This window comes from Pithys albifrons, chromosome 26, assembly GCF_047495875.1.
Source record: "Pithys albifrons albifrons isolate INPA30051 chromosome 26, PitAlb_v1, whole genome shotgun sequence".
NCBI classification, from domain to species: domain Eukaryota; kingdom Metazoa; phylum Chordata; class Aves; order Passeriformes; family Thamnophilidae; genus Pithys; species Pithys albifrons.
The window spans coordinates 2,850,641-2,863,252 of record NC_092483.1 but is presented as its reverse complement, the minus strand read 5'-3'; the positions used below and the strand labels follow the sequence as shown (position 1 = coordinate 2,863,252).

The 12,612-nt window shown below is 43.7% G+C and overlaps 1 protein-coding gene and 1 long non-coding RNA gene across 2 annotated transcripts in view; one reads left to right on the top strand and one right to left on the bottom strand.

Annotated features, from left to right (window-relative positions):
• Window positions 1-6,781, bottom strand: part of LOC139683013 (mothers against decapentaplegic homolog 2-like) — an 89,804-nt gene extending 83,023 nt beyond the window's left edge. The window contains exon 1 of the mRNA XM_071577712.1: window positions 6,701-6,781. The gene's annotated coding sequence lies outside the window, so the exon portion shown is untranslated. The remainder of the gene's footprint in view (window positions 1-6,700) is intronic.
• Window positions 6,782-9,099: 2,318 nt separating this feature from the next.
• Window positions 9,100-11,183, top strand: LOC139683025 (uncharacterized). Its single transcript, XR_011699733.1, has 4 exons — window positions 9,100-9,194; window positions 9,568-9,657; window positions 9,759-9,929; window positions 10,828-11,183. It is a non-coding gene; the product is annotated as an uncharacterized lncRNA (long non-coding RNA).
• The last annotated feature ends 1,429 nt before the right edge of the window (window positions 11,184-12,612 follow it).

Below are 12,612 nucleotides of genomic sequence, written 5' to 3'. Positions count from 1 at the left end.
CTCAGACACCATGTTTATTTATAGTAATGGGTTTAGGAGTCACTTCTGCAGCTCTTTTTTGACCAGCAAATCCCATTTCAATTAATCTACTCTAACTTTTGCCTTCAAATTGATAAAGTAATGTAAGTTTTGATCTTTGTTCCTAAAGAATCATCCTCATGCACTGTCACTGTTGACACTAGCCTCTCGGTAAAAACATTTCTCTAGTCTTTTGCCTTGTACACTTTCTTCATCCACAAAAAAATATAAAATGATTTTTCCCTAAATGCACCTGGAAAACAATCTTTGCCAACACTGCAAGAAACATTTCCACATTGCTAAAATGGCTGCAATTTAAATACACGCTAAATATGTAATATCTCCTCTTCCTTGCAGTATGGTTTTTGTGATTTCCTTGTAGTCTGCAGCCCACCATCTTAAAAAAACCTGGGTACTCATTTACAGCCTTTGCTTTTAAGGACTTTGTGTGCTTCACAATTTCTTATTCTTTTCACTGTCTCTTCCTTTGCTCTCTCTCTTCTACTGAGGCCCAACACCACAGCCCAAATCTGATTATTTTCTTCCCACGTACTATTTTCATTTTCCACTACAACACATCAACATATAGGGACTCTGTGAGTAACTGCAGGGAGATTTTCAGGATCCCTTTCTCAGCTCAACTATAGGTGAACTATTAGTATCAAGGCAGCAGTGCAATACATAGCAGAAAACGTCTACTATTTTATCCCTTTCCATGTTCTCCGGATTGTGCTTTAAAACTGAAGCTTTGAATGCTCACTGTTGCCGAGAGGGACAAGAGTTTCTTTAGATTGCTGGAACACAGGGAGCACATGCTGTTATTCCCAACAGATTAATACTGGAAAAGTTACAAACTGCCTAAATCTGGTAATATTTATTTCATCTCTACCCCCATAGCATAGCTCTGCTTCCTGATACACACGTTTTTATAGTTGGTCAAACAGTGTCACAGTTGGCAGCTTCTAAAGTCACAGATAGTTCCACTCTACTGTGGTTCTCTGGAACAAGTATTAAATATTGAGCCCATTATCCCAGCAATAACTAAGCATAAAATACAAAGTAATCTCAGGGGCAGCATGCTAGCAGACTAAGATCTTCAAAAGCAATTTTTCTTTCCTGAGCGTCTGGAACATACTATAAACACACTGGTGCTACCAAAAACATCAAGTGCTTTCTGGCTAATTTATTCTAAAACCTTATGCAACATATTTCATATCAGTCTGCTTATTCATCTTAAACTTGAAAATAAAGAAATCTGATCTCTCCTAGTTTTACTAGAAGTATTCTGGCTTAGAGGAATTTAATTTGCAAGAGCTGTTCTGGAATAAAGAGGACAGAAGTTAAGCTCCTGAGGAAAGAAGATTGAGAAAAATAATTTATGGTATTTGAGAGGACAAAAGCTCATTTCCTCCTGATTTTAGTCACATTTTTGAGATTTTTTTTAAGGCAATGTTTTTTTCATTACTCCTGGAATTTGGACAAGATTCTTTATCAATTTCACCAACTGCACAATGTTTCAGATCTTTCAGAAGATGAGGGAATATCTGCCCTTTCCCTTCACATATGCCCCTGTAATATTACTGGCTTCACAATAAGGTGATATTAATTGAAGCATAGCCTATTTAAGGCAGCATCAAGACCTTATGTTAGGTTAAACAATACTGGGAGCTGAAGTTTTAAAAGGCATAGTTTATGCAGTACTGCACGTCTCCTATATTAAGTCAAAGTCATTAGGACTTAGAAAAACAGTAAAACAACAAGTATTCAATCTTGCATTGAACACAAGGAAAAAAACAAACTAATTTATTGTCTGCTTCTGGATCCTTCAGGCTGTGTTATTCCATACAAGGAGACAGTTTATTCTCAGTGGAATCTGAGAAAGTTCACCTCCATGTTAATGATCTCAACTTGCCAGAAACCTGAATTCTGTATGAACTCCAAACTAAAATCAAAGCCTATCTTTCCCCTTTCAGATAGAACACACTCTAGTTAAATTACTCAGTGGAACAGACAAGGGAAAACATTTCGCTTCTATTGCACTCACAATCCCTCCAAAACCTGCCTTTTGTAATTCCATAAAGGTTAATTCTTTCTCTACAAATGAATATTAGACACCTGGTTTTGTCATACTGGAGAAGCTCAAACCTACTGTCACATACATACTTTTCTGAAAAACAACAACCCAAGAAAGTAAGATGGTGCTCATCTTCTCTCCTCATATTTCAGTCAGAGTAGGACAGCTTCAAGTATTCCCTTACTGTATTCTGGGTGTTAGGGAGTTTTTTTGCTTTGGAGGAAAGAAAATGCAGCCCCACTGAACAATGCCCACAAATTCACCTCCCAGTTCAGCTTTTCAGTCTATTAGCCCAGCAGTGGAGAGTGGCTCTGAAGAGCTCCTTCCCATGGGGCTCCATCTGGCCAGCTCACAGCCCAAAGCTACAAGGAGTAAAGCCAAGGTCCTGATTCAGCTTTGACATGAGGCAATGAGGCATGCTGCTTGTGATCTGGGGGGACAGAAGCAAAGAAAATTCTTGCTCTGGGTCAGCCTTAGAATGAGAATTTGAAACATGCCTATATAGAGACTCGATATACACAATTTTTAAATATACTATGCTCTAGTATTGCAATGGACCTTGAAACTCTTCATAACTCTATTACCTTTATATAGCTCACTGAAAACAGGATTACCTATCTACTTCAAAAGTAGACTTTTTTTCTCTCACTCACTTCATGAAATTTGATTATGAATCAAATAAGAAAACTCATATTTCTCATACACAGAACTAAAATAAGGACAATCATGATGTTATTAAAGCTTCAGAAGATGGAATTTTCTTCAATTACTAAGGACTCCTTAAAACTAAAAGGCCACAAAAGCACCAAAGAAGCTCTCCAAACCACAGCAGTTTAAAACCTTCTCATCTAATTAATTTTGACTAAAAGTTTCCATGCGTAACTGACAAGCGTCAGCTTCATTATTTTAGAAAATAAATACTCCTGGGCTAAATTTGACAGGAATATTCACAGAACTGATTATCAAGTACCTAGGTACCTGTTTCAGTTTTTAATCTGTATAGCTGTTATGGGTTCACCTAGGTGGGCCTAGATTTGGGCTCTGAAGTTTGGACTAGGCCGAAGCTGTCAGCTGACTTTAGCTGGGCTGAGCTAACAGCTGACCTCTTCTAGCCAGTAATTTTGTATTCCATACCACATTATGACATCATCTCCAGGGAAGTAGGAACCAGTGTGGGAGTGGTTAAGGCAGTCACTTCTCAGCCCTCCTCTTAGGAGGACGCACAATGCTGTCCCAGGGGGGATGGAGAGGACCAGGCCCACCACTGGCTCACAGGGTATCTCAGGAAAGTAAAATGTGTTGTTCTGGGTCTCTCCTTTCTGCTTGAGTTTGTCTCCCTGGGGAATAAGTCTTTTCTTAAGTAATGTGTAGTTAAGACAGTAGAATTTGTGTGTTCGTTAAGAAGTTGAGGTGGGGAACTTGTTGTTGCAGACTTGTGTGAGTGTATATTTGTACTCTCTTCTAATTGTCTCTTTCTTTCTGTAAAAATATATGTAGTTTTAGTATAAACGCGGTTTGAAGTGGTTTTTTCCTTTCCCCTGTCTTTTCCTCCCTTTCCCTGGTGTTAGGAGGGGGGCTTTTCTCTCTGTGCTTGGGGGGGTTGGCAGTTGCTTATCTCAAACCAAGACAATAGCTTAGCAGCTTCTCCACTTCACTAAACCCCAATCAATTGCATTTAACAATTAGTTAATGCAAGATCACTTTCAATACAACTCTAACATAAATGTTCCTCAAGCAATCCCCCTTGATAAGCAGAGCTCACTTTGCATAAGTTAGTATTGCTCCAGTGTAATTAAATCTAGTTTGAGTTCCAGACTAAACTGATAGGAGACCCAGAAACTACTATCTCTTCTTGGTCTTACTTGACACTTATGGCTCATGCTCACATTATGGCTGTCATTCCTCATAATAAAAAGTCATCTGGAACAAAGCCTTACTGTTTTTAACAGTTTCTCTACTGAAAGCAGAGAGGAATGTTTAGGAAGGTTTTCCGCAGTAGCCAATTTCTTTTAACCTAGAGCTTATTGAACACATGGCTGCCTGTACTCCCCATTGTATTACAAGAAATCTAATTCCATCATGTGACCTGCAGCAATTCAGTTTAACAAATCAACAATTACAAAATTTTGGCAAAGTAAGTTTAGGTATTGTTTGCCTCTCGGCACAGTTCACAACCAGTTTATGGCTTTATGATAAAAGTCATTAAATCCAATCTGAAAAGCAGAATTTACAGCTCACTCAGAAACTCAGGCCCATAAATGGATTGCTTTCAATTACAGGGCATTTATATGCACAATCATTAAGGCAGCAGTTAATACATTTGAAAGCTCTAGAATACTTTCTATAATAATTAAAACTTTGTGCACTGTTCTTTGTGCAAAGAAAACATAGGAATTTCCTACAGTCTCAAGAAGAGATCAGTCATTGTTATCCAGAACCTACTACAAATCCTGTTCTCCCAGTACTTTTGTGGGAAAGGGATTAGAGAGGTGGAAATAAGTTTTGATTTTTTAAGTTAAGCTTAGTAGTAGCAGAGATTTTTTTTTAGCTCACATAAACTTAATTATATCAACTGGTGCTCAACACTTCTGAAAGATCAAGGAGAACAGGAAAATGGAGGAGGACCCAGGAGGGCCTTTCATTTGGAGATTCACTGTATAATTCAAACTTATTTGATTTTGTTCATGAATCTAGCTTCTGGGTGGAAGAAAAGATCAGTTAAGAGACCAATGTTTTTAATCACATTTTTTCAATTGTGGTGTTTTTATCATCAAACAGAACCTCAAGAAAGTTGACCAAGTCTGACCCACACAACTGCAAAATGACAAGCAACTACCAGGTTATTCTAATAAACATCCCAATATGCTCTTAAATATGTGCTTAGACTCATCTTTGAGTTAAGTTTAAACCACCTTAAATGAGAGCCTCCCCTTTCTCTTTTTAAGGGCATTTGTAACTAATGCTATCTTTCATCATGGTAGTGACAGGGGAAGGGACTTCAAAAACCTCCCCTTTACTTACATTCTCATTTTCCTCTAATTCACTAGAACTTGTAAACATTAAAGTTTTAAAGCTATTCCTCAGAACAAACACACAATTTACTCACTAACCATGCAAGCTCCAACACTGTGATAAAGCATAGGAAAGGCTAAACAGCAACCTTGTTCTAAGAAAAGCCTTTCACTTTAGCAAGAGGGGGTTTTGTTGGTTTGGTGGGGTTTTTTCCAGTTTGGAGAACAGAGCAAAGACTAATCAGTCTCTCACTAGAGTTCAGTCCCCACAGAAATAATGTCACAAATCAGTCTGAAAATACAGCTCTCCACTTAAAAAAAGACAAACCTGCTGTTATGTGTGGTCTCCCAATAAGCTGTTATTATAAATTTCTTGCTACACATAGAATCCAAGTCATTTATAACCATGAACTGTGATAACGTGAGCCCTACATGGAATATACACAGATTGCAGCATTCACTAACACTATTTTCAGAAATACTTGATGGTAAATCCAGTAAGCAAAACATTTTATTAATGCTATCCACTTGTTATTAAAGGATTTGAAAAGAGCACAACACACCCGATAAGGTATTTTTAGTCAAAAACTGACAGACAACCAAAGAGACATGAGACTAAGGTGCAGTCTGAATTCCAGCTGTTCAATTCAACAGCTCTCCAAGACAATGACAAGAGCTCTTTGCTCACCCACTTTTTAGCCTTCTTTTATTTCCCCAGAATGAAGACTAAAAGACTTCACACTTTTTCTCGCCTCCACCACACACAAAAAATTACAAATAGGAACTCTACAGTAACACCAATTATCATTTATCACAACACAACTTCTACCATATACTTATCTAGGTAGATGACACACTTAACAGATTATGTTTGTTTACATCTTACAATGCACGGATAGCCACAGCATAAAAAACAATGCCATGAAAAAAACTACTAATCAATTTGCATGTACATGTCTAATGTAGGCTGTGTGTATTTCACAACCATGGCTCTGGAACAGACAAGAACACTAGCTGAAGCGCAGCCTTGCAATTCTAAACATTCTTTGCAACTTGCTGTAAAAAAAAAAAAAAGGCCAAGAAGGAGGAGAGAAAAAAAGAGTATAATTTCTTTTTTTCCCCTCCTCCGGTCCCCTCACTACACACACACACACACACACTGGGAGCACAGACAAACCCTTCCCACCTTTCAACACCCCGCGTCAGGGGCTATTCTAGCATGGGTGACAGCGACCCACCCCGCTCGCTCCTACTTTCCTTAACGCAGACCCTGCGAACGGCCAGTAGGAGCCGCCTCCCCCACCCCCCGTGGCCGTTTCCTCCCGCCCAAGCCCCGGGCCCGCGCCGCCGGGGACCACCGCGCCCGTTTGCCACCCTCAGCGCCCCACCACAACAAAGGGGGAAGAAATGCGAGGGGAAGAGGGCGCGGGGAGGCGCCCTCCTCCCCCGCCGGGACCAGACCGGATCAGACCAGGCCGGACCGGACCAGGCAAGGCCAGGCCGGGCCGGGCCGAGCCGGGCTGGGCCGGGCCAGACTCCCCCAGCCTGTACACTACCAGCGGGGAATTCCTTCCCGCGGCGCGGCCAAGCGACTCACCAAAATCAACCTTCGCCTAAGAAAGCAGCTCAGCCGCCCTGGTCCCTCAGCGCTGCTTTCCTCTGCGCGCCCGCCCTCCCCACACCCATTGGCTCCTGCCCTGCCCCTCCTCCAGCGGTGGGTGAGGAGGTGGCGCATTGGCTCGTTCATCTGTCACTTGAGAAAGAGCGAGCGAGAATTGGGCAACGCGTGCTGCCCGGCCCAAGCCGCCGATTGTCGGATTGAGCCGCCAATCGAATGCACGCGGAGGAAAAAAATAAGGAAATAGAAATATAAAAAAGACGCGAGGCGAAGAGAGACGAAGTCAGCTGAGTGGGGCGGTATACTCAGCGCGGTGCGGCGCTTCATGGTCACTCTTTGTTCCACGAGCCCGCTAGGGGTGGTTGATCAAAAAAGGACAATCAGAGCGGATGTTTGAATTACCGCAGATGCGTACCGTACCGAGGATGAGCGCGCGCTGCTGCCGGGCGCGGGTGGGAGCTGAGAAAAAGTAGTGCGCTGCTTCCCACCAGAAATTACGTGAGACCGCGGCGGGCCCGGCACAAGGACACCCCGTCCTTCGGACCACCTGCCCTCGAGCGGCAAATAGAGCTGTAACGAAACAGAGGTTTAAATACTCCTTGGACAAGGGAGGGCAAAACCTCTTCCTTCAGAGTGCTGGTGCCGGCAGGAGCCATGGTTACCCCTCAGGGGCACAATACTACATGGTCCCCGCAGCTATGGTAAGGGCAGTATGGCCTGCTCCCCAGCCCTTTTTTCCCCTGATCGCATCCTGAACCTTTTGGTCGACATCGGCCAAACATGAACCAGCATTGTGCCCAGGTGGCCAAGAAAGCCAAAGGCATCCTGGTTTGTATTAACAACAGTGCGGCCAGCAAGACCAGGGCAGTGATCATCCCCCTGTACTGGTGAGGCTGCACCTCGAGTCCTCAGTTCATTTTTGGGCCCCTCACTCCAAGAAAGACATTGAGGTGCTGGAGCATGTCCAGAGAAGGACAATGGAGTTCAGGGAAGGGGCTGGAACATAAATCCTATGAGGAGTGGCTGAGGGAGCTGGAGTTGTTTAGCCTGAAGAAAAGGAAGTTGGGGGGACCTTCTCACTCTCTACAACTACCTGAAAGGAGGTTGTAGCCAGGTGGGGGTCAGTCTCTTCTCAGAAGTAACAAGTGATGGGACAAGAGGAAATGGCCCCAAGCTGTGCCAGAGGAGGTTCAGATTGGACATTAGGAAAAATTTCTTTACCAAAAGGTTGTCAAGCACTGGAACAAGCTGCCCAGGGCAGTGGTGGAGTCCCTATCCCTGGAGGGATTTAAAAGACGTGTAGATGTGGCACTTAGGGATATGGTTTACTGGTGGGCTTCGAAGTGCTGGGTTAAGGGTTGGACTCAGAGATCTTTTTCAACTTTAATGATTCTAAACAGATTTAAACTGTCCAAGGCTTCATCTCCTGCAATGGCATAATAGCTCCAGGATAGGATGGGCCCTGTGGAGCTGCTGCAATCCTGACAGTTCCAAGATGTGGTGCTAAGATAAGGCAGCCCTGAGGTCTTCCTGGACTCCCTCTGCCTGCTGCTGCCTGGACCTGCCTCAGGGCTGCTCCCCTCATATTCAGTGGCTCTTAAGAGAGCAGTTTCACCCTCATATTTTTTTTTTGTTTTTAGGAGTTTTTCAGTTGTTGCCTAAAATGGAAGAAAAGAACTTTCTAGGCAATATTAGTATAGATAAATAGAGAGGAGGTCCTTTTAATGAAAGTGCTTTCAGGTGCAACAAAATACATATGTACACACCCAGTATGGGGTTCTTACAAATTTATAACACTAATTAATTATCATATCTAATGGATACATCCAACCTGAGAATTGTCCGTTCCCAGAACCATCCTTGGGTCTGCCCCTTTGGAGTTTCTCCAAGGGTTTTGGGCCTTCTATCTTGCTTTGACTACAACATATCTTCCAGGTGCATGTGTCCCAAGCAAGATGTCCTTGCTAAAATCTTTTTCCTTGAAAAGAATGTTAAACAGAATTTCAAGAATGTGGCACAAACCACGAGAAGAGGTTTAGTAACTGCTAAATACTATTCTAAAGTGTTAGAAACTATACAGCTATATTAAAATCTACAAATATATAAAAGTCTTAAGGCATCATTGAGCCTGCCTTAAAGTAGACTCTTCACAGCTTTAACCACCTGTGGTGTGGTAATGATGTAATATAACTGAATTCCTGCACCTAAGTAAATGACCAGGCTCACTACAAGTAAATTAGAGCCTGTTTCCTGCAACTGCACGGCCAAGGACCTGTTGGTATGTGTAATGGTTTGACCCATGGCTTCCCCAGTAACCATTGTATCTAAGGAAGTTACAAGTATTCCACACGTGTCTTCCACGTAGCAGGGGAGGAGGGGTTTAGGATTGTTTTCTGTCCTTCCTTGGTCGGGGAGCTCGTGGGTGGTGGTTGCAGCCTGATCCCTCCGGTTGTTGGTGGTTCTCCTGTCCTGGGTGAGATTGTTTCATTCTTGTTCCCCTTCCTTGAGGTTTTTAATTGTGTTTGTTTTGATTCATTCAGTTTCTTTAGATTGGGTTGGTGTCTTCCCTATTTTCTGGCTAATCAATCCCCTTTTCTCCCTTCCCCTCTCCCCTGGGGGTGGGATCCTATGTACTGTGTATACAGTGTGGTTTGTGAATGTTAGAAAATATAATTTATTCTTTTTATTCAGTTCAGTTTCTCTAGAGTGCGTTTTTCAGTGTTTTTTTTTTCTTTCCTTTGCTGGGAAAGTTCTGGGAGGGGAAAGGGGGAGGGCCAGTCCAGGGTTGGCAACAGCTAGGCCAAACCTGCGACAGTATGTAAAACCCATCACTGCTTTATCTGCAGAGGTCCTTGCAGTGATGTCCAGCAGGTCCCCTGAAGCATGAGTGGAAAGACACAAGATGGGATTTTAATGGGGTTCCACTGGATGAAAAGGTCTGTTCCTGCTTTGCTGTAAGTCTGTTTGAGATGGTGTTTTTCTGCTTCCACTTTTTGATACTTTTCCTTTTTCCTCCCTCCACATATCTCAACTGCAGACCACTTCTTTTATACCTGAGATCACATCTCACCGACATAATGGTTGGCTTTCCAGAGACATGCTCCTCTTCCAGACCAAAACAGTTTCTGCACTCAGTGCCGTAGGTGTTATGATTCAGCGTTTTAGGCGTGTATCCCATCTCAACAGGCTTGGTATTCCCAGGAGCCAGGTGAGACACCTCTCCCATCATTTTGTCCTTCTGACAGAATGATGTGGACTCACAGAAGTTTCTTTCTTGACTGCTTGAAGCAGATGTGGCTTAATCATATTTTGTTGTATTTTCCCCCAGTTCTATCAGAATGAGATTCAAGCCAGTCATGAAATAAACACAAAAGTAAAATGGAGAAGATCCCCACTGCAGACAATGCAGAGCTGCTAACAGATTACCATCATGTTTTTGAAAGATAAGGAGGTGTTTCAGGCATGCTGTACCTGGAAACAGATGCAGGGTATTCAGCCAGCACAGCACTTACTTTGGGGAGGTTTCACAGCAGAGAGAATTTCCTGTCCATCAGGACCCTTCATGTTCTGAAGCCAGACATAGTCCCATGATCAGAAACCATGGGAGTCAATAAATCCATGTCAGTCACTACTAAGAGAATAGACAGAGCCCCACCATCTCATGATGGCAGAAACCGTGCTAGTATGCACTCCCCAGGCTTCTGGTGATAAGTGCCTAGAGAACTGCCACAACTCTTTTGGGGTGTAAGCCCATGTGGCAGATTCTACCACCCCCCAACCTGTAGTAGGGGTCAGGCTGCTATTGGCCCAGCAGCTCAAATGCAACCCTGGAGTCCGTGGACCCGATGCAAATACTTCCATCCCACCACACATCCATACCATGTCCCATCCTGCCTCCTGGGATCCCTTGAGAGATCCTTAATAAGGGCACAAATCTGGAAAGGTGAGACCTTACCTTTACCCTGCCCCTGCTGCAGTTTATCAGCAATATGCACCACCAAGAATTCTATGACACATTGCAGTCTCTGGCAGTGCTCTTCTTGAGCAGCAAACAGTGCCTGTTCCAAGCTCCATGTACATTTCAGGTCACCAATCTGCTCTTCCAGGGCTGCCACCTGGTCCTGCAAAACCATAACTTCCTGGTCAAGAGTCTTAAGTCCAGTGAGCACAAACCAGCCAACCCTGCCTGCTAGCTGTGGAGAATTAGAACAAAGGCAAGATGGAGGAGGATCAGAAGACATTGGTGCCACGTGGCTGGAGCTGGGAGGTGGCCAGTATCACAAGCTGGGCGTGTGGACAGTGCATGATGGGAGATGATTGGTGGGAGGAAAACGCACAGCTCGTGATTGGGAAAGGTGTGTTACATATCGCATACTGGTTGGAAGGTTGTTAAGAGAAACCGAAAGTAAAAAAGTATAAAAGGGCATGTCTGTCTGCCATTAAAGTGATTTTTCATTTAACCATACAAGAGGTCTGTGTCTCATCTGTTACAAATGGCGTACCTGTGTCAGGGACATTAGAAGACATCAGAAAGAGACGTGAACCAGTAACAGACCCCAGCCAAACCAAGGAAAAGGAGGAATTCCTCTGGAGTAACATGTGAACCTTTGGGAGAAGAAGGTGAGAGGCTGGGGAATGGGAGGTAATATATCCCAGGAACAAGAGCAGAGCCTAGGGGCTCTCCGCCGCTTAATGCACAGGCAGAATCAAGAAATATCTGAAATGAAATTGCTGGCACTTTTAGACTGGATTACTTTGCACGTGCCTGGATTCCTGCTGGACGGGACCCTCAGGGTAAACGTTTGGCATAATATCGGGTAGAAACTTTTTGAAAAAACTGAAGCTGAGGACCCCAAGGCGTGCAAACATCTGACGATATGGGGAGAAGTGATGGCCAAGTTAAAGGCAGCTCGAGAGAACCAGATTCCTGCTGCAGCTGTGGACCCTATTCCTCCTGTCCCCCCTGAAATGGTGGACGAGGATCAGAGCGTGGGAGAGCTCTCTGACCAGATGGAGGAGGGGGAGTGGGACAGCATGCCACCCAAAAGGCCACAATTTTGTTCTCGCCATGTGCGAGCTGTGGGGGCTCAGCCTCCACCACCGTGCTCTTTCGTATCTCCAACCGGGGACTCTTATGGTAAGCGTAACGATCCCTTAGACAATGGTTTTGTGGTCGGCCCGGGGCAGGAGTCGGTCATCTTCCCTCCCACCGATGACCAATGGTTGCACAATGGAGTTTCTGTGGACAAGTAGGAGAAATGTTGGGAGGAGGCTGTGCTAGGTTGAGCTGGCAAAATGCCAACTGCCCAACAGTGAGAGAGGAAACCCCCCCAACCCTAAGGAAAAAAACTAGAACTAACACTTAAAATAGCGAGCTTTTTATATTTTTCATAGAAGAGAGAAAATTAAAAACAGAATATGATATAACACATATATATACAAATGTGGGAAAAAACAACAACCACAACAACAACCACCAAGTCACCCATCCAATAATATAGATTCAACCACCCCAGCCGAGAAACACCCAGCAAGAGAGGAGGAAAAACAAACAACAAAGAAATGTTTACTTCCCGAACCAAACAGCTGTGAAGTGGTGGCAAGGTCTAACACTTTCAGCAATGGTGATAGCAGGTCTGCTCAGCACCCGGCCATGAAGGGAACAGAGGGCTAGGCACCTCCTATACCTTCTTTTATACTTGATTTGATGTCAAATGATATGAAATATCTCTTTGGTTGCTTAAGTCAGGTGATGCTTTTCCCCTCTAATCTACATAGCATTTTCAGGGTCTACTAAACTGAGACCTACAAAAATTAAGGCCTAAACTACCACAGAGGTGTTACGTGCACATGACTGGTAGTTCATGACTGCATGTCCTGTTATCTATTGG